Below are 25,973 nucleotides of genomic sequence, written 5' to 3'. Positions count from 1 at the left end.
GCTTGGCAAACATACCATAGAGAAGACTGGGGTGCCTCCCAAACCCATTCAAGGGCCCCAGGAGTCTTCTGCATTGCCACTGGAAACTACTAATCTCAAATGGAATTTAACTTATTGAGATAAACTATAATTTTGAAAATTGTAACATGCTAATGACAAATATAATGGAAAACTCCCCTTGAAATCTAGAGATAGGAGATAAAGAGAAAAGTCCTGGTCAGGGTTTTAGAAATAAGTCTACAGGAATAAAAGGCACAATAGGGGAATACAGTAATATAGTAATACTATAATAATGTCACATGGTGATAGATGGTAGCCACACTTGTAGCGAACATAGCATAATGTACAGAGCTGTTGAATCAATATGTTGTACACTTGAAACTAATGTAACATAGCATGTCAACTGTACTCAAAGAAAATAATTTTTAAAAATAAAAAATAAGTCTAACCAAGAGTGACCAATTTATGGCTTTAGGTTGGTGGGAAAGTGTCCTCCCCTGAGATGATTGGGACAATTCTTCAGGTTCTGGCAGAGCTAGTCGTGTGAGACTAGGTAAATCCCCTCTTTGATTTCAGTTCTCCAAGGAGCCTTAAGATCTCCAGGGAAGACACTGCAAAGGAGGTAATCCAGATAAGAGGACATGAGTATCCAGTTAGTAGCAGTCCTGCAATAATGTGTCTCTAAGTCAGTGTCTCATGAATTTGGAAAGTGGCCCTCCATACTCCAGAGCTAGCACATATCTGCAGGTATGGAGGGAAGGGAGTTCCCAGATTGTAAGGTTAAGGACTCACATACTGGGCTAAGTTGTTCTCCTAGTGACCATTTCATGAAGCCTGCATGGACCATCAGCTGGCTTCATTAAAGAAAAAAATCATATCCTACATCTTAAACTCCATAAGACTGCCTATTTACTTAAGATGTTTCTCAGAGTCTTTTCCTTGGGGAACTGGCTAATGTTGCAGTCAGTAAAGATGCATTGGTCTGACCTACCCATAGCTTCTTCTAACTGTAGATTTTTCAAATTCATCAAAGAACAAGAGGGTTCTTTCTTAAATGCATTGAACCACTTGGTGGCCCCTACCCAGTAGTTGGGTATCAGTGAAGAAACCATGACAAGACATGTTTGGACGTGAGCAAGCATCCTTCACTCATGCTGCACACACAGGCTTTACCATCCATTTGTATCAGTATCATTCACGGCCTGAAAACAGCACTACATCATGGATGCCACAATTTTTCAGTTCTAATTTACAAATCAACACTCACAAGAGGGCAGATTGTGCTATTTACCCATATGCAGAGAATAAGCCATAATTTCATTGAAGTTTTATCCATGGGTTACAGAGAATATATGTTTTAAATATTTGCCTGTATCTAAAGAGAAACAATCTTACTCTCCAGTCAGTGTATCTCTTAAAAACAAAAAAAAACAAAAAAAAACAAAAAAACTTATTTGGACTCTATTCTGCTTTCTAAGACAACAACTATCACTTCTCCTTCCCTACTTTGCCCTTTTCTCTCTGTCAAATATCTTTTACCACAAAGAAACTGCAAGGCTTCGGGTCATACTCAGCTTTCCCCTTGGCTTCTGCAGGGCTCCTTGGTGAACACACACCCTGTTATGATTAAAAACATTTGCTAGCTCAAAATGTCTTCTCCAAGCCCCTCTATAAAAGAATATTAAAATCAAGGCTCGTGCTGTTATGAGTTTCTGGAACAACAGTCCTGGAGGCAACAGCTGCTCTTTCTTATTGTTGAAAAAGCAACTCTCTTGGCAGCACTAAGATGGGCTTTCATAACTTCCCTGGAGGGAACTCACTTAAGTTCAAAAGTGATTCCCACCAATTCCTGTCCTCTGTGTGATCCAGAAAGCCCCCTGCCAGCCACCAGTTAGCTATGCAAGGTGGGGCTCATGAGCCCCTCCTCCAATGAACTACATGAGAAGGAAATGAAAAAGAGAAAGAGAGCTCTCCAAGAGCCTGGACAGCATTCCTCTGTATCTAATGGCCCTCCTTCGAGGCAGCTGCTTCCTTCAGGCATGACTTCCTATCTGGAGTATTGGGAAGCTCTTAGGTCAGGCATCAGCACTTTGCACCAAAGATACTCATGAGTTTTAACCTCCAAAGGAACAAGGCAAGAATATTCTTTGCTGAAGAGACTCCAAAGGAGAACAAAAATGGAGCTTTGGGGAAGAATCCTGACCTGACAGGTCTCTGGTTTGCTAAGGAGGGTGCAGCACCACTTGCATGTAAGAACACAGAGAGGGAAGGGGACTCCTGAAGATTGAGAGGCTCAGAAATAAAAGATTTGGGGCAGTGCAGCATCGGTCCCCTGCCTTCCGACTCAGTTCTAGATGCAGAGATGAGCATAGTTCACCTCTTGAATGAGCACAAGACTTGTTTCCTCACTGTTTCTGTCATCCTTGGGAGCCCAGTCGATAAGCTATTTTAATACCTAGTAATATTAGGTAGCATTTATGTCTTATATACGTTATATTATTAAATCCTCATAGTGAGCCAATGAGATGAGCATTATTGTATTTATTTTGTATGTGAATAACTTGAAAATATTAGGGGATAAATAACTTATTTCAGAATATGCAGCAAGTCAATGGCTGAGGAGGGATTTGAACTTGGCCCCAAAGCACATGCTCTTTGTCAGGCTATCTTCCCTCTCTACCTTCCATGCACTCCCTACCCAGAGAGGCTGCACCTCAAGTCTCAGACATGTGACCTTGTATATACCAATCCTTCAGAAGAAAATAACCTCTACAACACTCCTTGAGGTCTGCCATCTGAATATTTACACACTATTTGCTGAAATAAGAACCTACATTGGTCTATCTCACATGAATGAAAGTCTTTCTTATTTTTTATTAATTTTACACATTACCATTTATTTGTTTTTTTTTTTTTGAGACTGAGAGAAAGAGAGCAAGTGAGCAGGGGAGGAGAAGAGAGAGGGAAAGAGAGAGAGAGAGAGAGAGAGAGAGAGAGAGAGAATCTCAAGCCGGCTACATGCCCAGTGCAGAGCCCCGTATGGGGCTTGATCTCATGACCATGAGATCATGACCTAAGCCAAAACCAAGAGTTGGACGCCTAAATGACTGAGCCACCCTGGTGCCCCTGGAAGTTCTTTTTAAATGCCAGTGTCTCAGGGTTGCAAGTTTCCAGCAGAAGCACATAATCTTCATATACATCTCAGGAGTTCTGCAGGCTCCAGTGTCAGCCTTTTCTGCATGAGGATCAGATGGACCTACTCAGAGAAATGGAACAAAATATGGGGAGGATTTGCAGTAAAGCCTGGAAGTTGAAAACATGTAATTAGCTTTGCTTCCCGTGGAACTATCTCAAAAATGACAGTACAGAAATGTAAAGGAGGGGTGCTTGACCATCTCAGTTGGAAGAACACATGACTCTTGATCTTGGGGTTGTAGGTTCAAGCCCTATATTGGGCATAGAGATTACCTAAAAATAAAAAAAAATTTTTTCAAAAAATAAATATAAGGAAAGAAAGCACACGGACAAAGAGAATGGATGACAAGACAATGAGAAGCAAGACAATGGAAAATGAATGGATGAGTGATACCTGGAGGTCAGAGAAAGTTCAACTGCCTTCAGAGAGATGCCAATGACAAGCANAAATTACACTGTAGCTCTGTCCTTTCCCACACCACAGACAATCAAATGGCCAGTGTTTCTCTACCTCCCATGGTCAACAAGAGGCATATTTCCTGGAGAAACTGACCTGAAACATTTTCAGGCCTGAAGACACCAGGTTCACTAAAGGGTAAAGTGATAAATGCATGAATGTTTACATACGGGACAGTGGGGATCCAAGCCCTGTCTCAACTCCTCCCTGAAGGCCGGCATTCAGGTGCTTTGGAAAAAATAAACAACACTAGAGGAAGACTTATCTGTGATGACATTTCAGGGGTGCCTAATAGAAAGACACAGCTGATGACAATTATTTTAGTAAAAATTTTTAAGCTTTTCATTTCGAAATAATTTGACTTACCAAAAAGTTGCAAATATAGTACATAGAGTAACCATAGGCCTTTCACTCTCTTGTCCCAAACATTAATGTTTTACATAACTATAGTACAATGATCAAAATCGGAAAATTAATATTGACACCATACTATTAATTAATATAGAGACCTTATTCAAACTTAACCAACTTTTCTTCTTGGGTCTGGGATCTAATCCAGGACCATGCATTGCACTTAGTTGTCATGTGTCTTTAGACCCCCTCCTACAATTTAGGACAAATGTTCATTATTTCTCTGTCTTAAATGATTTTGACATTTTTTAAGAGGACTGGTCAGCTACCTTCCAGAATGATTATTTTAAGTGCATCATATTAGGGAGCACATGATATCAATATATCTCATTACTGGCTATGTTAACTTCAATCACTTAGTTAGGCAGTATCTGCCAGGATTCTCCACTCTATTGTTTTTTTTTCTAATTAATAACTATACTGTGGGGAACAAAATATTGTTTCCCAGCAAACTTTAACCTGCTAATTTTAGCATCCATTAATGCTCTTGATTATAACAATTAATACTGTGGTGTTTGCCAAATGGTGAGTTTTTAAATTTCCATCATTCCTTCTACATTTTTATTTTTGTTGTTTTTTTTTTTAATCATTTATCTTCACATTAGCTAACATACAGTGTACACAGTGTAGTCTTGGCTTCGGGAGTAGATTCCTGTGACTCATCACTTATATACAGCACCAGTGCTCATCCCAACAAGTGCCCTCCTTATTGCCCATCTCCCATTCCCCCCAACCTGCCACTCTCACCAACCCTCAGTTTGTTCTCTGTATTTCAGAGTCTCTCATGGTTTGCCTCCCTGTCTGTTTGTAACTTATTTTTCCTTCCCTTTCCCTTTGGTCTTCTGTTAAGTTTCCCAAATTCCATATATGAGTTAAAACATATGATATCTGTCTTTTTCTGACTGACTTATTTCATTTAGCATAATACCCTCCAGTTCCATCCATGTTGTTGCAAATGGTAAGATTTCATTACTTTTCACCGATGAGTAATATTCCATTGTGTGTGTGGGCGTGTGTGTGTGTATACCACATGTTCTTTATCCATTCATCAGTTGATGGACATTTAGGTTCTTTCCATTATTTGGCTATTGTTATAGCACTGCTATAAGCATTGGTGTACATGTGCCCCTATGAATCAGCGCTCCTGTATCCCTCTACATTTTTAATTGAAATGCTATAGTTAGAGCTTTATCTTCTCCCCCAACCATTTATTTATCTACTAAAGCATTTATTTATATCAGCATAGACTCATGGATATTAATCTTCTTCTATTCTAAAGCATTTATTTATATCACCATAGACTCACAGATATTTATCTTATTCTATCTTATCTTTTTTTTTAATCTAAGTATAGTTGCTACACAGTGGTATATTGATTTCAGGTATACACCATAGTGATTCAACAAGTTTAAAGGTTATGCTATGCTTACCACGAGTGTAGCTACCATCTTCTATCTTATCTTATTCTACTCTTATTATTTATTTCATTGCTCAAATTATCTGAGATTTGGTCAGTGAAAGTTTTTTTTCAGTTGGCTCCTCTGTCCTTTCAGCATATCCCTGCCATTTTTTGAGTACTTTCTCACTTTCTGATGTCATAAAGTTTCCATGCTTATCCCATCCTTTTTCTAATTTAACCTAGAATGAGACATTTCTCCAAGCAATGCAAGCTGCTTTTGCTAGAGAATGATATATAAAAACCAGGGTGTGCCCTATGTGTGCTTGTTTTTATTGGGTGCATCTCTTTTAGACCCTCTCAGCAGACAGAGCTAGAAAATAAGTGTATGGACTCATATATGCATATACACATCTATATTCTATAGTTGTATGAAAAATAGAGACTCAAATCTTAGATTAAGATTGACATACACTAAAGTCTGCTTCCAAGGGGAAGAATGGAGAAGCACAATACAACAATGGCTCAACTCCTCAGCCTTCTCAATTCCATGAAGTTGTAAATGTTCTTTCATATACCTTCACATGAAACAAATATGCAAAAATAGATGAGTAACTTGAGCAAGCTGCCAAGGATTTCTTTCTAATAGCTATTTTTCTTTACAGTTTCTACTTACACTATTTACATAGTTTACAGAGTATTTATATAGGTTCAAAATTCCTTCCCATAAAATGCTTATTAATTACAAAGGCAAAAAGTAAGCTTTACAGAGAAGCCTGGAAGATACATCCTTCATCAAATAATCAAAAATAACATCACCAGTAATAGGACAAGTCAAAATCATGCAGGGGATACAGTAAGAATCACGCAGTACCCCTCTGTGATATTCCTACCAAAGATGCAAGACCCAACTCTACTCCAGAGGAAATATCAGACAAACCCAAGTTGAGGGAAAGTCTACAAAATAACTAACCTGTACTCTTCAAAAGTATCAGGGTCACAAAGGAAAGACTGAGAAATTGTTCTAGATTGAGAAAGACTAAAGAGAAACAAATAAATGCAATATGTGAAGCCAAGGTGGATCTTCCTGCTATCAAGAATCTGTCTTCTTTTTTGTTTGTTTCTGTTTTTTTTGTTTGTTGTTGGTGATTTTTAAATTTTTTTTAAAAAGTCTTCTTAATGAAACTGTTAAGTGAAAATCTTGACTCAGATTTGAGAATTAAATGGTTAAAATGTGCCAGTGTTAATTTTTCTGACTTTGATGGTAGTATTGTGGTTATGTGGAAGAATTTTCATTTTTGTAGAAATACCCACTAAAGCATTTGGAGATCATGGAATTATGTCCACAGTTTGCTTTCAAATGGTTTAGGAAAAGAAAAGTTCTTTCTACTATATTCGCAGCTCTTACATGGCTGAGGTTTGCTTTAATATTTAAAATTAATTACTTAAGTAGCCAAGAGAGAAAAATCATGAGAGAAAAGATTTTTGAAAAGTTAGACGTTTACTCCAAGAAATTCAACATCCAAGTACTATGATCTCCAGAAAGACAAAACAGAGTAAACATAGGGGGACAAAATTATCAAAGAAGTGTAATAGGAGAAAATGGCTGAGGTGTTTTTTCTCACAGGATACCATTTCTCAGATTAAAGGCCCCACCAAGCACTTAGTACAATAAATGGGAAAAACTAAGGCATAACATCATGAGATTTTAGATATAAAAGAAGATGCAAAGAACTTCTGGTGGTAGGGAGGGGTGGGTCACATACTCTTTATAAAGCCATTTTTTAAAAGTAGATCAAGCCTCAAATCAATAAAATTCTTTTTATAAGACAGTGAGTAAAATGTTCAGAACTAGAAGAGACACACATCAGTCAAAAGGGGAGGGCACTTGTGGGGATGAGCACTGAGTGTTATGTGGAAACTAATTTGACAATAAACTATTTGTAAAAAAATAAAAAATAAAAAATAAAATAAAATAAAATAAAAAATTTAAAAAAAGGGGGGGTTTTCAACAAAATCCTGCCATTTTCTACTCAAGATAATGTTAAATTATAATCAGAAAATACTCAAACTAGTTTCTCATCCCTTTCCTTTAATGAGATTGCTTCTTGAATGGTGTCAAATGTCAGAGCAGAGATTTGAGACCCACCTGCTACTTGTCCTGGGAAGGCTGGATGAAAGAGGGTCAGGCCATCCTACATAGGACATAGGAAGATACAGCAGATAAAGGTCCAAGGATAAGGTGCATGGACACCAGTTGCTCACTGCTTCTCCTCCTGGAGGTGAACAGCCTCATCCATTTCCACCCAAAGATGTCTAACAGGGATGCCATCCAATCACAACTTGTTCTTTGCACAATGTGTCCAACATACATGGCAGCTCTGGGCATTTGTTCTGACCTGGTCCTCAGCTGGTGTGCTGGACCAGAAGCAGGTCAGGTGACCATTCTGGCTCCTTCCCTGAGACTTATGTCCTGAGTGAAGTCTCAAATTCTGGCTGCTCTGCTGGTGAGAAGAAGCATAAGACACACACAAGAAAAGAGGGCGTTGCTCTCTCAGGCCTCAGACAGCTGGTCCAAACCTAGTCATGCTTTCCTCTTGCCTCCTCTACTACTTTTGTTCCTGCTTGAAGTACATGATCAGGGGGCTGGCCTTCCAAGCAAGAGGCTGCCCCAGGCCCACAGCTTCTGGAAAGAAAGTCACAAGGACTTTCTATTAAATTAATCAATGGAGAAGAGGACGATGACAGCAGGAAGAAGGGAGCACAAAAGTATAACTACAGAAAATATTGCAAAAGAAGGATAATCCCCTAGAAAAGAGAATTTTTAACTTCTTTCTTTCTCCTTCCCTAAATCCTACCCACTCTTTAAGCCAAATCAATGGTCCTCAAACCAGTCAAAACCAGGGTGTAGGGCTGACTGTGGAGACTCTGCCTTCCCCAGAGGCTGGAATGTGATGCCACAGCCATCAAGAGCCAAGCTATGCATTGGTGGCCATAGGAGGAACTGAACAGTGCCAAGTAGAACACAGAGGCCACCAGCGACTGTGTCAGGGAAGAGAGAAACTTGGGGTCCCAGCAGTCCCATTGTCTGAGAACTCATTGCCAAACATGGTTTCTGTTATCATTCTAATTGTTACACTTTTTGAATCTCCTTTTTTTTTTTAATAGTTTATTGTCAAATTAGTTTCCACATAACACTCAGTGCTCATCCCCACAAGTGTCCTCCTACATGCCCATCCCTCCCTCCCCCCACATCCATCAGTCCTCAGTTTTTGTCAGCATTCAAGAGTCTCTCATGGTTTGCTTCTCTCCCTTTCCCCCACCTTCTTAAGGTTAGTGTGTAACCTGGGGAAGCACAGGTTACAATACAGAAGACTCCAGACATATCACTCCCATCTGGATGGCAATCCTTTGAGACACAGCCCCTGTAGTTCCCCATTGCCATGGGAGGTGCATAAGATTTGTCAATAGTATGCCAGTCCCTTTGGACAGCTCCAGGGTCTTCTCCTCATCAACATGACACTGAACATCCATTAAATTTATCTGTACACTTAGAGAATTTAGACTCAGCATTCATGAAGCCTTTGCTCTTTCCACCTGCCCTCAAGCAATCAGCATCATTGAAAAGAAATCCTTCCTGATTCTAGCAAGTAGATTTTGAAAATTTCTATCTATCTTCAATTATTCTCACCACTCTCCTTCTTGCCCTGTGACCTGACTCGGAGCAGCCTTGAGGGCTCACACCCCCATATAACCCACCAACCATCAGGAATGCATTAAATTTTGTCTTGACCTAATTTCACTCCAAATCTGAGAGCTTTTGGTATCTTAGAAAGTTGTGAGTCACCTATCAGGAGTCTTAAATTTAGGCGCCCATTGCAGAAAAATTATGACTCCCTTAGTTTCAATAAACTCTTCCAATTGACCAGTAATTAGGTACTAATTAGAGTGAATTCTTACCTACCAAATATAGGAATCAGTCAGATCTCCTTTCTTCCCTATGCCTGTGAGTTATGCAGCCAGACTGCCCATTCAAATCTCAACTCTACCACTTTTTAGCTATCCCCTTGAGTAAACCTCTCTATGCCTCAGTTTCCACATCTGAAAGATGGAAGCAATAATGGTTTATAACTTGTGATGTTATTGTGAGAAGTAAATGAGTCAATATATGCAGAACACTTACCACAGTATGTGAAACTGTTAAGTACTCTATAAATAATAGCTGCTATTACTATTATTATATAACTTTGGTCCAATTTGGTAAAAAGTGTCCATCTTGTACTCAAAGTGCTGTATGAGCACTTATATCATCCCTAAAAGACAATAAAAAGAAATCACATTTCATCCCCCAAAACCAGAACAATAGCTTATCTTCCAATATGGATACTTTGTAGTCAAGTTGTTTTGATAAACCACTGCTGCAGTGCTTATGGGTTTTTAAACCCAGTGAAGCTTCTGAGTTAACGGTAACATTCAGAAACAAAAAACATATTTTCCCTTCTCTGGACCTGTTTCTCCAACTCTGTACCCTCTCTGATCTCCATCTGAGTTTAGCCTCCAGGGAAACAAGCTTAGTCTGACCTGGAGAGAGCTGATGGCAGGAAACAGCCTTGATGTGCAGGAAGAATCACATGGGGGTTTAGTCCTGGATACTGGTATGTCCCTCCCTAGAAGACCACGTCCAATCCCATCTAAAGTCCCCTTGCTGCTACTGGATGTTTGCAGCTCTTAAAGAGACAGTTGGTTACAAAGGAGCTTCTGACTGAGTGTGAGGCTCTTTGTGGCCTTGGTTTCCAGGGGTTTGGAAACATGTGGTGAGAAGCAGAATTGGGCTTTATTCTCAAAGAAAGGATTAACTTCAGATCCAGTTTTAGCACTGGTTTGAGATAGGGCTAGCTTCCCTCTCTTGCTAAACCAGGATAAGAGAGCTCGGGAAAATGATGTGCTAGGAAGGCTAATCTTCCATTTCCATGCAAGGTGGACTAGAAAAGATAGATCTGAAGACAGGGAAATGGTCCAGGAGGGAGACAAACAGGACTGGGCCAGGTTACACCAGCCATAATCATGTAAAGTAAAGAGAAGTTTTGTTTCAGTCCATTCAGTCTGCTATAACAAAATTCCACTGACTGGGTAGCTTATAAACAACAAACATTTATTGCTTACAGTTCTGGAGATAGGAAGTCCAAGGTCAGGATGCCAGTAAGGTCAGGTTCTAGTGATGGCCCTCTTCCAAGGTCACAGACCTCTCACTGTACCTTCATATGGCAGAAAGTGCTTGGAAACTCTATGGGGCTTCTTTTATAAGAGCACTGACTTCAGTCATGAGGACCCAGTTTTCATGACTAAGCACCTCCCAAAGGCCTCATCTGCTAATACCATCACTTAGGGGGTTAGGATTTCAACATACGGATTTTGTGAGACACAAACATTCAGACCAGAGCAAGACGAAAAATGGTCCCCAAAAAGAACAACTGAACCACTAGTTAGCCAGCTGAATATGGGGCAGGGGAGAAGGAGCAGTTAAGAAACTCCAGGTTTGGGGCACCTGGGTGCCCCAGTTGGTTAAGTGTCTGACTCTTGATTTGGGCTCAGATCATGATCCCAAGGTCATGGGATCAAGTCCCACACCTACCTCTGTGCTGAGCATGGAACCTGCTTGGGGTTCTCTCTCTTCCTCTCCCTCTGCCCCCTTCCCTGCTTGTGCTCCCCCCCCCAAAACAAACAAACAAACATTAAAAAAAAATAAAGAATCTCCAGATTTAAGTCTGGGTAATTAAAAGAGTCTGTGACTAGGGGCGCCTGGATGACTCAGTCAGTTAAGCGTCTGACTTCGGCTCAGATCGTGATCTCACAGTTCGTGGGTTTGAGCTCCGCGTCGGTCACTGTGCTGACGGCTCAGAGCCTGGAGCCTGTTTCAGATTGTGGGTGTGTGTCTCTCTCTCTGACCCTCCTCTGCTCATGCTCTCTCTCTCAGAAATAAATAAAAATTAATTAATTAATTAATTTTAATTTAAAAAAAGTCTGTGACTAGAAGGAGACTCCCGTGATGTGGGAGCTCAATGATTAGCTGCCAAGTTTGGTGACATCCTCCTGTAAAGGTCCAGACAGCCCCAAATGTGGGGTAAAGAGAGCAGTCAGAGCTGGGAACTCAGATTTCAGAGTAACTCATATCCATCATGAATCTGTGAGAATGGATATCTTCTCTGAGGGAAAGGACATAAAGACAAAAGAAGAAGTTGCCATCCAACAGTGAAGAATCCTCTTGTCAGGGCAGAAGGAGGAATGAGGACTTGAAGGAGATGCAGAAGGAAAAGTCCAAAAAGGAATAAGAAGTGTTAGTTAGGGTTTTCCAAAGAAACAGAACCAATAGAATGTATACTTTATAGAAAGAGATTTATTTTAAGGTATTGACTCACATGATTATGGAGGTTGGCAAGTCCAGGGTAAAGCTGGCAGGATAGAGTCCTAGGGAAGAGCTGAGGTTGCAATTCAAGTTCAAAGGAACTTTGAATTCTGCTGGCAGAATTCCTTCTTGCTCAGAGGACCTCAGTCTTTGTTCTACTAAGGCCTTTAATTGATTGGATAAGGCCCACCCAAATTGAGTGTCAGGGAATCTGCTTTACTCAAAGGCCACCAATTTGAATGTTAATCTAATTCACAAAATACCCTTATCAAAACATCCAGAATAATTTGACCAAATATCTGGGCACTATAGCCCAGCCAAGTTGACCCATAGAATTAACGATCATGGAAGATGGGAGATGAGGACATATCTTTAAGGAGACCACAGATAGGTTTTAAGACTGATAATGATGGGGGCACCTGGGTGGCTCAGTTGATTCCATACCCCACATTCTACCCTGCAGCCCAACCTTGATACCTGGACACTTGTAATTCATTATGTCCCCTTTACTAGCAAGGAAACATTTTCAACATTAATGCACTGTCTTCTCCCAACCCTTAGTTTAGTAACAGAGTCAGAACTAGAAAGATCTTTTTCCTCTACTCTGTGCCCTTGTCACCAGATCAGTATGTTCTCAAATCCCATGGCTTAGCCCTTGATTTTGATGCTGTGTTTAAAAAACTTCCAGAGAGAATGAGGATCATAGTGGACCATAGCAGCTCCTTCCCAAGGCAGTGTGAAGCATATGAGGAGGTAACAGGTGTGGCACTCACACCACACAAGGTAGGCATGCTGACTCTTACTTCAGGGCTCCTAGACAGTCAAGACTACCTTTCATTTCTTTTTTCAGCCTAGTGAAACAGGGGTTAATGACTTTGTCCAAGGAAACAAAAGACTCAAATCCAATTAAAAAGATCTCAAAAACAAGTCAAGCATAAAGAGTGTTCCAGAAACTCTCCAATTGAATTTTTTTCATTGACAAATGATCCTGCCATCATTGTAGATAGGGTAACATATCTAATTCCTATAATTCTATATCCTTAACTGAAGCCTGCAGGAGATGCTTTGATGGAAAGAAAGATCAATGGGACTGAAAGGAACATATTCCACTTCATTCCCTCTCTCTAAATTCAATTTCTCACCAGGTACTCAGATAGCTTCCCTCTTCCTCCCCTGCCTGAAGCCAATTCTCATTTATCCAATCCTAATGAAGAACACAAAGCCAATGGATTCACCAAACATCTAACCCAGCAAAAACCTCAGCCCTCTCCCCCAAGCAAACCTCTTCCTCTTGGTAATTTTGTCTTATGTTCTCCAAAGAGAAGAGGGAAATAAATAAACTGGAAAATGCCCAGAAAGAGAAGAGACAGAGAGAGTATGGAAAGGTCTAGAGAGCTCACAACCAAGAGAACCTGCTTCAGTATTATGAAGTGTCACCTGCACTTGTTTTATGTTTTTAAACTTCATTTGACTCTTGAGAAAGCACCAGCATCCAAATTCTTCACTTGATAGCCTATCTGTGGCCTCCTATGTGACACACAAAGCTACATATTGTCAGTACGCAGAGAAGACATAGTCCTGTAAGTGACATTACTCAATGTGTTATCTCAGACAAGTGATTTGATCTTCCTGTGACTTAGTTTCCTCATTTGTAAAATAGGTATAGTAACAGACTCTACCTCAAAAGCTGTGATGATAAGTAAATGAGTTGTTATGCATAAAGCACTATTGTAGAGATGTCATTAAAGGAGCATAGAATACCTGAGAGAAATTGCACCAGGACCTTCACAAAGAAAACGATGCTTGGCTTGGCCTTTAAAAAAATTGAGCAGGGGTGTAAGGAGAATGGAAAAGGGTTGGAAAGGCAGCCCTAGTGGAGAAGCCAGCATAACAATGGCAGAGAAGTGAGCATACGCGTGAATTGCTGACTGACAAGAGGCTGGCGAGGGAGAGAACTGGGAGGGGAGGCTGTTGGAGACCCAAGCCTCCTCTCCAGGCTCTACTGGGCAGGCGCATGCAGTGAGGGGGATGTCCAGGTGGTCTATGGAGCTTCCACTGCAGGGAGGGGGTGGTCTTTGACTGGGTACAGACAGAGGGGCCCTGGAAGAGAAGGACTTCTATCTGTTCCCATCAATTCCTTCAGCTTCTGTTTCCATTACTTCCCCATGGTTGGGGCAGGAAGGATGAAGTGATGTTTGGCCTAGGATGGAACAGATTTCCAGTTAAGTTCAAACAGAGCTAATCCTTGGCAAGTTTCTAAGTGGAACCTTCTGTTCTAGAATTTTCCTTCCTGAGCACCACCTTCATAAGCATTTTCTACCATAGGCTTCCCTCTGCCCCTGACTTTCCAGAGTCTCCCAGCACTCCAAGGAAGCAGTAACCCAGGTGAGGCAGACCTAGGGAGACTAGGGGGTATAGGGATAACCTCAGCAGCCACAGCCTTTGCCTCTGACAGGGAGAACAGACCATCATGGGACAGAGAGGGGCAGAGAGCAGGGAGAAAGATGAGAACAGACAGGAAAGAGGGGAGAAAGAGTGAGACAGAGAGTCAAAACCACAGAGGGAGAGAGGGAGAGAGGGTATGGAACTCTCTGGTTCTCCATCTTATAATGCCTTGGCCCTCACCTTTGCAAAGGTAACCTAGTTGGAAGTGGGGAGTGGTCCTCTCCCCATCATCGATCTCAGTGGTCCACCGTGGGATTTGTGCTCCCATCTCGTGCTCTTAGACTCTGCTGACTTAGAGACCCTGGGTCCCAAGACAGGTACCCCACCTGGTGTCCAGTCAGAAGCCCTGGCTACCATCTGTTCATTTTTGGCTTCTCATGCCATTGGATGAGCAGGCAATGGAAAGATGTGGGTAGGGGTAACTGACTCTGATGACCAGGAGGAGCCGGGCTGCTGCTCTGTGGTGGGAGGCAGGAAGGAGTGTATCTGGAACCCAGGAGATCCTGGGGTGTTTCTCGGGGCTTCCTGTAGGCACTGATTGACCATAAAGGGGTTATTTGTACAAACATTGCCTGGAGAGCTCAGAACCTTGGAGAAGTCCAGCCCATCTCACCAGGCTAGGCTGACTGAAGTGCTCACTGAGGTGAGGGAAACAGAAGGTATGGTGTGGGAAGTAGATGCTGAATCTGGATCAAGGCCTTGGGACCACTTGTGAGATCACAAACCATGGTATGTTCCACTAATCTTCTTGTCCTAAGTCTTTTGTGGAGAGTGGTTGGCAACAACTTGAAGTCCTTGTGACAAATGGGACTTAACGCAGACACCACTAGATCTGCACAGGGCAAGGCAGTACTAGTCCCTACGTCTTGCCTCACTCCTTCCTGGCCCACAGCCCCTGCTGCTGTTGCCATGGTAACCAGCTTCGCGTAGGAAAGCTGAGAGCATCGTGCCTCAGTTGTGCTGTGCCTCTGGTTTCTCGGACACAACAACGTGGAGTCCAGTCAGGATCTGCAAGGAAGTTAACAACTCACTTAGGGCAATACTGAAGTACTCGATGGATGTTCCTCCATTCCATCACTTAAACAGAATTCTGAGCACATTCTGCATGTCTCCTCAGAGCAGCCCAGTGGGGCTGAGTACCAGTAGCCTGCAGGAGTGACTCAGTCAAGAACACCCCCTGTAGCACCCTTCCCGCCTTCTCTGTTGCAAGCTTTCCAGTCTCCACTCCTATGCCCCAGAAATCATTTCTCCAAATTGGCTGCCCACACTCAAGGTCTTGGCTCAGCCTTTCTCTGAAAAAGTGCAGACTAAAACACATACCTGGGGGAGGTGGAAGAGGAGGTGCAGAGAGTCACAAAGAGGAATATGCAGGTAAACAGAGCCTGCAAAAATCACAAAGGAGAAAGGTCAGAGGAGAGAAGCTTCATATTCTAAGATCAATCAAATCCTAGGATAGTTTCTGGCTCAGGGAGGCAGCATCAAGTTTGAAGTGGGAAGGAGAGGCCCGTGAGGGATGTGAGTGGGGAGGGAAAATCATCCAGAGAACAGTTACGATCCACACCACTCGCCACCCCTACCTTCCCTCCACCCAGATTGCACAGCCATATCTCCGAGCATCTCTGCTGCAGAAAGGACCACATGAGACAGAGCCAACAACCCCTCAAGGGTAAGGCATCCTCCTGGGGGAGGGAGTCTGAAGGGCCAGGGCATAGATGTGGATGGGCTGAGCCACCCACTTCAGGGAGAACTGAAATCTAAGCTTGGGAGACCAGGCCAGCTCTCAGGGGCAGGAGCAGAGTCATAAATCAGAGACCAAGTCAAGGATTCTGAGCCAAGGAGAAACAGGAGGAGAATGGGAAATACCTGTGCACTGGCAGGAACAACTCCTTTCTGTGGCTCTCCTTTGCCTGCATGTGGTTTCCTCAAGGGTACAGAGAAGGGTGACTCAGAGCCAGTGACACAAAGGAAAAACAGTCACTCCTGCCAGGGTGGTGAGGACTGATAACAGCTCAGTGCACTGTTCCAAAGGCATTTGCGCTTTAATGCAGTGTCCCTTGAAGACCCTTTATCCCACTAATATTTGTTGGGCACATATCATGTGCTGGGTGCTGTTGTAAGCACAGCAGTGAACAGATCTAATGGAGCACAGTCTTGTAGGGGAGACATGATGACTTAGTGTAAATAAATGATGCTGAGAGAATTCCAAGCAGAGGCAGGGACATGGGGGTATTTTCCAGTGCCCCTCAAACCATATCCCATCAATTACTGTTTAGCTACTGGTAAAATTGGCCCAACTTTCATGTACATAAAAAAAAAAAAAAAAACCCCAACCCTGCAGCATCACTGAATCATCATGATGAAAAGTGAAGCATCTCAGAAATAGCATAAGGGGAGGGATGGGTCCTGAGACAGAATGGCAAAAGTAGGCCCCGCCATGAGCTAACAGAGAGCAGGTGTTATTCAGAGTCCACAGGCCCACTCATGAAGTCTGCACTTGGCCCTTCCCTGTGGTTGAAGGGGAGTTCTTTTGACATGGATGAGTCAGGATTCACAGACAAGGAGGCTCTGGTGAGCCTTATCTCCTCTGGTTAAGGTTCAGCTCCTTTCCCTACACCATGAGTCTTCACCCATGGTAGGTATAAGTGGGAGGGACTGAGGAGGAGAAGTAGGTGCAGCCTCAGAGTGCCCCTTCCCCCCAGGATTCTGCTGAGGTTCCAAGCCTAATCTCTCCTTTGGGACAGGTCAGTCCCTGCCTTTCCTGTGTCTGCTTGGCTCTGGCATTGACACCAGCCCTGCATATTTGGTCTCATTGTTCCAAAGTCACACAGAGCACAGGCTCTATAGGATGCTCTGTGCCTACCCTGGTCACAGGGCTGTATTTGCTTGCTGTCCTGTGCCGCTGTCCCAGGGATGAGTGCCAGGCGACCCCTGAGCTGTAGCCTTTCCCTCAGCCTCCTCCATACTTACCTGCTCCCTAGTCTGCTCTTGTTTCCAGTCGCTCTGGTTCCAGCAACCAGCTCCCTTAGCTGCATGAGAAAACCATACCTGTCCCCTGTTTTTCAGTACCCCCAGCTGCCACCAGGGATCCTCTTCTAAAAAGAGAGGAACCACTTAGAACCACAATGCTGCCACTGCAGACCCCAAATACCACTCTAGGTACCTGGTTGCTCCTGATGCCATGCCTCATCCCTCAGTCACTCTGAGTGAGCAGTCTGAGTGGCAAGGCTGGTTCAGATGATCTCATTTCAGTGAGATCTGGGACACTGATGCACCAGACTTGGGTCACATGCCCACACCTGTGGCTTAGTGGAGTAGAGCACCATGAGTAACGGTTCCACCAGAATCACACAATATAGAAAAATGGGCATTTCCCTAAGGAAAGGGGGCATTGTAAGAAGGGTGGAGGGGAAACTAGGCAGACAAAACGGTAAATACCTACTTCAAAATTTAATGTACTGGTTTTCCTCAACTTAGACTTAACCTCTTAACAGTTTCTCTTGGTCTCATAAAAGTGAAAAAGAGGATTTATCTATATTCATCTATACACACAGACAGAAGAATGAAGAGAGACCCAGAGAATGCTCAAAAATCTACCAGTTGGCATTAACAGAGAAATCTCTGCTTCTGGAGGAGTTCAAGTTCAAGCCAAGTTCAAGTCAGAAGTGATGAATTCGAGCAGGAAAGCTCATGTCCTCGAGGACCATTCAGGGCAAGTGGAAGAAATGTTTGTCAACACTGTGAAACCATAGAAGAGTCAGGCAGAGTTCAGGGGCAAAGCTGCCATTACCACCCCACCCTGACCAATCCAATGCAAACACCTACCTCATGCACAGCCCAGCATGACCACATCTACCCACCTTCACTGAGCACTTTGAGCCCAGCACAGACTGTAGATCCCGTGGCCCATCTTCTTCCCATTCTCAAGATTTAACTATCCTTTTTGATTATGCTGTCTTGCTTCTGTTTCACCAGGCTATAGGAGCTTAGATTTCATAATTTGGCTGATCCTTACAAAAATGGTTTTAAGGAAACTTCCTACCCTACTAAAGTAATTATATGCTCCTTAAACTCCCCAAATCCTTGTTCTGGAGAAACAGGTCCTAATCATCCTTTCTGATCTTATCTCTACTATTTCCTTCATAAATACTTCTTTCAAAACACTATAAATACGGTTCTTCAACTCATTTTTTACATCTCAGGCTTTGGGCTTTTGCTTGTTATTCTCATTCCTTGGTGGCTATTTGTCCACCAAAATTCCAGTCAGTTTTCAAATGTTACCTCAAAAACAGCCTTCCTCACGGAGACTCCTACTGCTCCCTCAGTGGGAAATGATTGCCATCACTGGTTTTAGAATCTGGTGTCGGAATCAAGCTTTTTAAAACAGCTTTCAAGTATGAGATTCCTCTACTTGTCTGATATTCTGTCACCATTGTTTGAAAGTGATTTCATTCAACTCCAGCCAGAAAAATCAAAACATAGTCTGGGTCTAAAGAAAGTATTACTTTTTAGATTTTCATGAGAATTTAGAGGGGACTATGAATGTGCCATGCAAAATATGAGCCTTCGTCTCATGAGCTTAGGGTAGCAAATTTATGTGAATCTATGAATCTCAGAACAACATATAAAATGTGTGAGGGTCTGAGACTCCAGGGTTCCTCATTTGAAATTTGGAGATTTTGCTATCAGACTCCATAAACTACAGTACCTACTGACAAAGACATTCATTAGAAGTTTAGGCAGAAAAAGACATAAATTATGTTCCAAGGGAACCCAATATACAAATAAGATCCTAGAAATTATGTCTTGTGATAGAGCACACTAGCAGTCAGAGCTTATGAAAGATGTAAACAGCTTCTAAAACATCCTTCTCTTTTATAAAATTGTTCTAACTTAACATAGATTCATTTTTGAATTGTCTCTACACCAGAATCTCTTACTTGTTAGTATTCTGTTCTTTATCACAGCAAGCCATTCCAGAGATTTCCCTATTGGACACTTTAGATTTATAGATATCTTTTAAAAACATATTTCAAAAAACCCCAGTAATTTCTCCTTGCAATCAGATTTCTAAAAGGCGTTCTTGCCTAGTTTTTACTTTGTCACCCACTGCAGTCTGGCTGCTGGTCTCACCACCTAAATATCTCTCACCAAGTTTATAAACAACACCTGCTGACAAACCTAATGAGAAACGTTGAGGTTCTCTATTACTTCACTTTGCTGTGGTGCTGACATTGGGGCCATTCCCTTGCTTTGGAAATGTATCCTCCCCGGGCTCGGTCTTTGCATCTCCATCCTTGACATTCTCCAGAGGAGCCTTGACTGCCAATGGATTCAACTCCCCACTGAACATCTTCACCTTAACACCCATCTCACTGATCCTCCCCGCTCTTAGGAAGGACACCACCTCATCTGCCCTGTTGTTGGGAGTCGTTCAAGATTCCTCTTCTCTCAACCCTCACATAGGATCAGGCACAAGCTCTTACTGGATCTGCCTCCCCAAATCCCTCAGTTGGTTGCCTCTCTCCTGGCCTTTGCTGTTGCCTCAGCACACTCATAGTCTCTTGCCAGTGCCTGGTAGCCTTCTGGTTGGTCTCTCTGCTTCCTTTTCCTCTTACCCTCCCACTGCTGCCAGGGTGATCTGAGAGCAGCTTTGTGTCTCCCCTGAGCAGAATCACTCAGTGACTTTAAATTCTCTGTAAGACAGATCCGAGACCCCATCATGGCATATAAATGGGTCCCTGACCCCTGCCCTTTCTCCTCCTCAGCCTCTCCCCACCATACTCTGTGACCATGACACTCCAAATCACAGCTGGTGTCCCAAATATGCCAGCTCCCTCATGCCTCTTTGCTCTCACCTATGTTGTCTTTTTTGCCTGGAATGCCCTCACTTGGATGGTCTTCCTGGAAATCCACTGCTTCCTCTTCAAGTCTTGACCCACATGCTACATTCTCTGAAACATTTCTAATGCCCTGGACAGTCTTAGGTTCTCTTTCAGCTTCGTTTTCACAGTATTCAATACATGATGACACTAATTTTAATTCACTAAACATTGAATAATCAGTCAATAATCTTTACTGAGGACATATAATGTACGAGGTATCATTAAAGCACTTATACAACTTAAATAATCACAAAATAAATTATTTTACAATTTAAAGTACTCCTATTTTATAGGACTAATATTCCTATGTATAATGAGGAAAGTGAAGTACGCAGTGATTAAATATCTCACCTAAGCAGTGACGAAGTCAAGATTTGAAATCTGTAGACTGTGCTCATGAATATTTGCACTCTCCAGCCTTCACTAGAACAATCACATTCTTATATGGTAACCATTCCTTGGCATATACACATTTCCTGTCATTGCCTTTATTATCTTTGTTTTCTCAGGAACTACACAAGTCCAGGCACACAGGGCTTGATGCATGTTTGGTAAAGGAGTGCATGAATGAATAAGTGACTGACTGAAGGAACGAATAAGTGAGATAAGTGTCCACAATACCTCTTTTTAGGGCACTTCTAATTAGTGCCTCCCAAGTCTCTGATCTGTTCTTTCTTCAGCAAAAACTGACAATACATTCAGTGCAAACAGCCTTTAATGAATAGCAAGAGGCAAAAATCATTAATCAAGCACTACCTGCACAAGAATCAGCTGTGGAGAGTTCTGCTGAAATATGTCACAGCGACTGCAGCTCAAGTGTACAGAAGAGAGACGACACAGACCACAGGCAGCAGCAGACCCACCTTCCAGGGACAAGAGTGGACTCAGCTGAAAGACTCACAGCCTGGGTATTTGGCCTGGGGTTTTGTTGCTTTCTCCTTTGCATGTTGTTGTTGCTGTTGTTTACCCTAGAGAAGAATGGAGAAAAGAGGACATCCAGGCAAGAGTTTATTTGTACAGTTCTCAGCTTTGCTGATTCTACTTCAAGTTCTTTTATAGGAGCTTCATACCCTGTTTCCCTATCTGCTTCATTCTTGCCCTGCAGAAAACCCTAGAGCACACTAGAAATGAGGTCACTGGGACTTGATCCTTTCTCCTCTCTACAGGGCCTTCAAGCTGACTGCAGTCTTAAAAGTTGTCCAAGCATGTGAAAGCATATGACTAAATGGTTACGTACCTAGACTCCAGAGCCCAGCTATGACTATCAATGCCGCTGCTTTCTAATTCTATGTGCAAGCTTTTTAGAGTCCTGATGTCCCTGTTCCTAAATATGTAAAATAGAGACAGTCATAGTACACGTTTCATAGGTTGGTTGAGGGATTAGAACAATATGATAAATATAAAATGCTTAGATAATTGCTTGACACATAATAAATGCTCAACAAATTTCATTTTTATGATTATCATTAATAATAAGTACTGAGTCCCTAGGGAGTCGTGTATCCAGTGTTGCGGGGAGATACCAAAAAAAAAAAAAAAAAAAAGAAGAGCCCACAGGAGTTCATTTTTGTCCCCACAAGAGGGGGAACGAGAACAAGAGTTCATGAACAAAAAAGAAGACAAAACATAAAAGCAAGAAGTTTCCCAATGCTATAGAAGCAAATGACATTTCTGCCATTTCAGTAGCTTAGCACATGCTTAGAATACAACTCTCTTCAAGGGAACTCAGAAAACTTGGGAGACATTTCTCACGTAACTTTGGCAAAGTTATTTTTGGGTCTACTGAAGTTTCTCAAGTTTGGCACTGTTGACATTTTTGGCAAGACAGTTCTTTGTTGTGGGGGCTCTTCTGTGTATTGCAGAATGTTTACAGGTATCCCTGACTCCTATCCATCAGATGCTAACAGCACTTCACCCTGCAGTGTGACAATTATCAATATCTCTGAGTAATTGCAAATGACACCAGGTGACATTGTAACTGGGGTTCTCACCCCAGTTGAGAATGACTGAATATTAGGAGTTTAGGAACAACACCCAGTAGGAGTTTGCTATGACAATAAGGTCCCATTTCACTACCTTTGACAGGAGACATTGATCTTACCATTTCATCTCACCCAGGCTACCTTTCTTTCTTGATAGAATCAAGGTATTGTGGACAGCTTCTCAGGGTTGGGAAGGGATAGGGATTAACCAGATTCTGTTTGTGAGGCCACTTTAACTATAAACCATCATTCTCATGCAAAAAAATAACATTTTAAACACCTAGAGGACTATTGCTCCATTGTGATTGTGCCTCTATGTGGGCAAGTAAATTCATATCAAAACATTGTCACATTACAGTCTAAGATCTCAAACACAGATTATTCTGAAGTTTATTTATAGTCACCTAGGACCTCCACAATGTAGGCACCAAGCTGTGCCTTCTAGAGAACTATTTTTTTTTTTTGGTGNGCATAGGAGCACATGTACCCCAATGTTCATAGCAGCACTCTCCACAATAGCTAAAACATGGAAAGAGCCTAAGTGTCCTTCTAGAGAACTATTAATGGATATAGGGCAGCCTTTCCCTCAAGGTGCTTTGATTGGCAAGTATGTTCTCTGTTCTATCATCACCCGTGCCCAGGACTGGACAAATCAGCTGTTCATGTTCACAACACCAAAAAAAGATAAAAATTGAGTTGCAAGGTCCTATCTAGTTATACTCCCCCATGTAGTTATCTGGCATTGGAATTTCATGGGGACTCTAACGTAGACCTTAAAAATCTCTCAGAGGACAGGAAATAAATATTTATTGAGTCTGTACATGTGCCAGATTCTTCTCAGGTCCATTCAGGACTGTGAGGAAAGTATTATTGCCCTGTTTTTTACTGATGAGGACATTGTACATCATAAGGAAGAAAGTCATTTTCCCAGTGTCACAGGATAAGTGGTAAAACTGTAACTTGAGCCAACCACATTGGTCTTAATTCAAAGCTTTTGTTACCACACCATGCGAATTGAGGTATATTTGGAAATGACTAACTATAGATAGTGGACAAGGTGCATACATTTCTCAGACCATCTAATCCTAGGGACGTGGATGTCAGAGGAAGACATTCTGCTCTTCAGTGTACATTCCTCATTTGGAAAATGCTAGTTAAATGGCTTTCACAGTGACCTGCAATTCCTCTGTTGAAGAAATATCTTCTAGGCTGAGCCAGTAGAATCTGGATACAGAGTATAAAGGAGGGATTTCCTAACCGAAAGAGGTAGTAACAATGGATGTCCCAGTCAGTGGCTTCTTAGAGCCCAGCTCAGCTGTCTGCACACGAGCATGAGGAATACAGCAGCTCTCCAGGAATCAATCAGGTGAGAACAAACCAGTAGAGCCAACGCAGAAGCATGGAGTGGAAGACATGTTGCCCACAAGGCCAGATCCATGGGAATCATGCTCATGTCACCCTTGACAAGTAACAACAGTGTTATGATTGTGCAACACTGTAATTTCCATTATAGTACATGAATATGCTTGGCGACCAAAGAAAGACAGATTGGTAACTTCATTTAGAGCAAATAAACTGGATTCCACTGACAGATTCATGAATCATCCAGGAGATAAAGAAGGGATATCAAGGAACACTGAGTCTTCCTTCCTAGTGATTTTTAAAAGCCTCATCAATATCTGTCCAAAAAACACTTCCCTTTGGGTTATTAATTAATATAAAAGTTCTAGAATTCATGAAGTTAAATCTTATCTAAAATTCTGACACCTTGGCCAGCAAAACATTGCCATCACACCTTCGATTTAATTGACATGAGTAAAGGAAAACTATGACTATACAAATGTGGGCTCATTACCCGTGACACTTAGAAAAAAAGCCATAAAGGCAGACACTCTCAGTGTCCATAAAACCAGTGTTCTAGAAAGACCAAGACTTAAGTGGTCTAGATACCCTTATCATTTTGAGAAGCCTTATATCATTATACACTTATGCAAACATTTCTTGTTCTTATCCCATGTGGATTGCCTGAGTTGGAACTGGCTGAGTTAGGTTATGCCACCCCCTCCGATATATCCATGTGTATTCCATGATTTACATAAAGGGTGAAAATTTGCTGTGGTGAAGTCTCAAATTCCTTCCTCTCTATATTCTGCTGCCACAACACTAAAGTTAGCAGTTAGTGAGTTTCTGGTGCCTACACAAGTGGATGTCTGGAAACAATGGTCTTTCTCTGCCGCTTGCCACTTCTTTGCCATTTGGTGGCGAGCAGGGAACTAGTAAAATCTAGCTTAAGGGAGGCAATAATGGGAGTGTTGAGAGCAAACTCACCATAACTGAGGGAGAATTGTACACTGATGAGCTAAACTCAATGCTGGGGCCTGATGTCAGAAGGGGTTAGTGGTTCTTGGTGATGTACAACTACCATGAGAAGATGTTCTGAATCACATGCCTACCTTGTGAGAAAGAGGATGTAAAAGCAAACCTACTCTGAAGAATCTGCATAACTAAGAAAAAATATTTCTTCAGAGAAAGGGTAAAAGATCCTTGTCCCTGAGTCCTGTAGAACTATTGGAGTTTGAATGTATAATATTTAAGTTCGTCTAGCTCTGATAGCTATTAATAAATGGGACTCACATGTATACAAATGTAAGAAGCACTTCTGGGTTTCTAAACCTATTTGGGGAAAATAAATTTGGAAAATATTGAGATTCTAGCAGCAAGTAGAGGGACTCAGAGCCATGAAGATTTGGATCTTATTGTGACTACATCTGTATTCTCAAGCTGACAAAGCCAGAGATACCTGGGATATACATGCTTACCACTCTTGCCCACCACAAATATTTTCTATCTGTAAGATATTGATTTCTCATGTCTTTGTTGGTTTCTTTTTCCTATCTAAAGCCAATCCTTCTACATGTGACTACTAGTGACTAGATCCCAAACTCTTCATTTACCCAAAGATTTTGCTATAGCAATTCTCTTCCTTCTCTTAATAATCAGTTTTTCTTATCCCACTGGATCAACACCATGGGCATACAAGCATGCTATTATTTCTCTTAAAACAAACAAACAAACAAACATTCTTTTAATCCTACTTTCCCCCACTAGCTCTGGCCCCATTTCATTGCTCTCCTTTACATCAAATTCCTCAAAAGTGTATGTATACTAATCAAGCACTTTCCTCCAATTCTCTCTTGAATAATCAGGTTCTTGCTCTTCAAATTTCTCTTATTAAGGTTACTGGTTACCTACACATTCCTAAGTCTAATGACTTTTTGTTCTTATCTAACTTATCTACCAGCAGCATTTGGCATGACTTGTTAAGCCTTCCTTCTGAACTCACTGTTGACTGGCTTTCTGGAAAAAAAACCCTCTTTCTTACTTCTCCTGCCTCAGTGGCTCCACTTATAACTTTCTTTGCTCTTCTTTCTCTTCTCCCAACCTCTTAATGTTGGTGTCAGTCTTTTCTCTATGACACTCATTCCCTCGATGATCTGATCCAATCATTGTTTTAGATCCCAAGTTTATGTCTTCATCACAGACCTTTCTTCTTTAGCCTAGGCTCATATATCCAACTGCCCCCTAGAAATCTCTATATTTCCATTTGACATACCAAAAGCCTAACTCCTGATCTGTACCCCCAACCCGTTTCATGTGCATCCTTTTCTATCTCAGTTGATGGCAACTCTATTTTTTCAGTTACCCAACCCAAAAACTTTGAGTTCATTATTGACTTCCATGTTTTCCTCATACTCTTCATGTAAAATATGTCTGAAACTCCTATATTTCAACATATACCTAG

At 41.9% G+C, this 25,973-nt stretch overlaps 1 long non-coding RNA gene across 2 annotated transcripts in view; it reads right to left on the bottom strand.

Annotated features, from left to right (window-relative positions):
* Positions 1 to 25,973, bottom strand: part of LOC144234034 (uncharacterized) — a 250,945-nt gene that overhangs the window by 35,491 nt on the left and 189,481 nt on the right. For both annotated transcript variants that reach the window (XR_013335839.1, XR_013335841.1), the window contains one exon: positions 20,946 to 21,157. This is a non-coding gene — a long non-coding RNA (uncharacterized LOC144234034). The remainder of the gene's footprint in view (positions 1 to 20,945; positions 21,158 to 25,973) is intronic.

Source organism: Crocuta crocuta, unplaced genomic scaffold, assembly GCF_008692635.1.
Source record: "Crocuta crocuta isolate KB4526 unplaced genomic scaffold, BGI_CrCroc_1.0 scaffold55, whole genome shotgun sequence".
NCBI lineage: Eukaryota > Metazoa > Chordata > Mammalia > Carnivora > Hyaenidae > Crocuta > Crocuta crocuta.
Note: the sequence above shows the minus strand (reverse complement) of the source record. Positions and strands in the feature narration are given on the sequence as shown.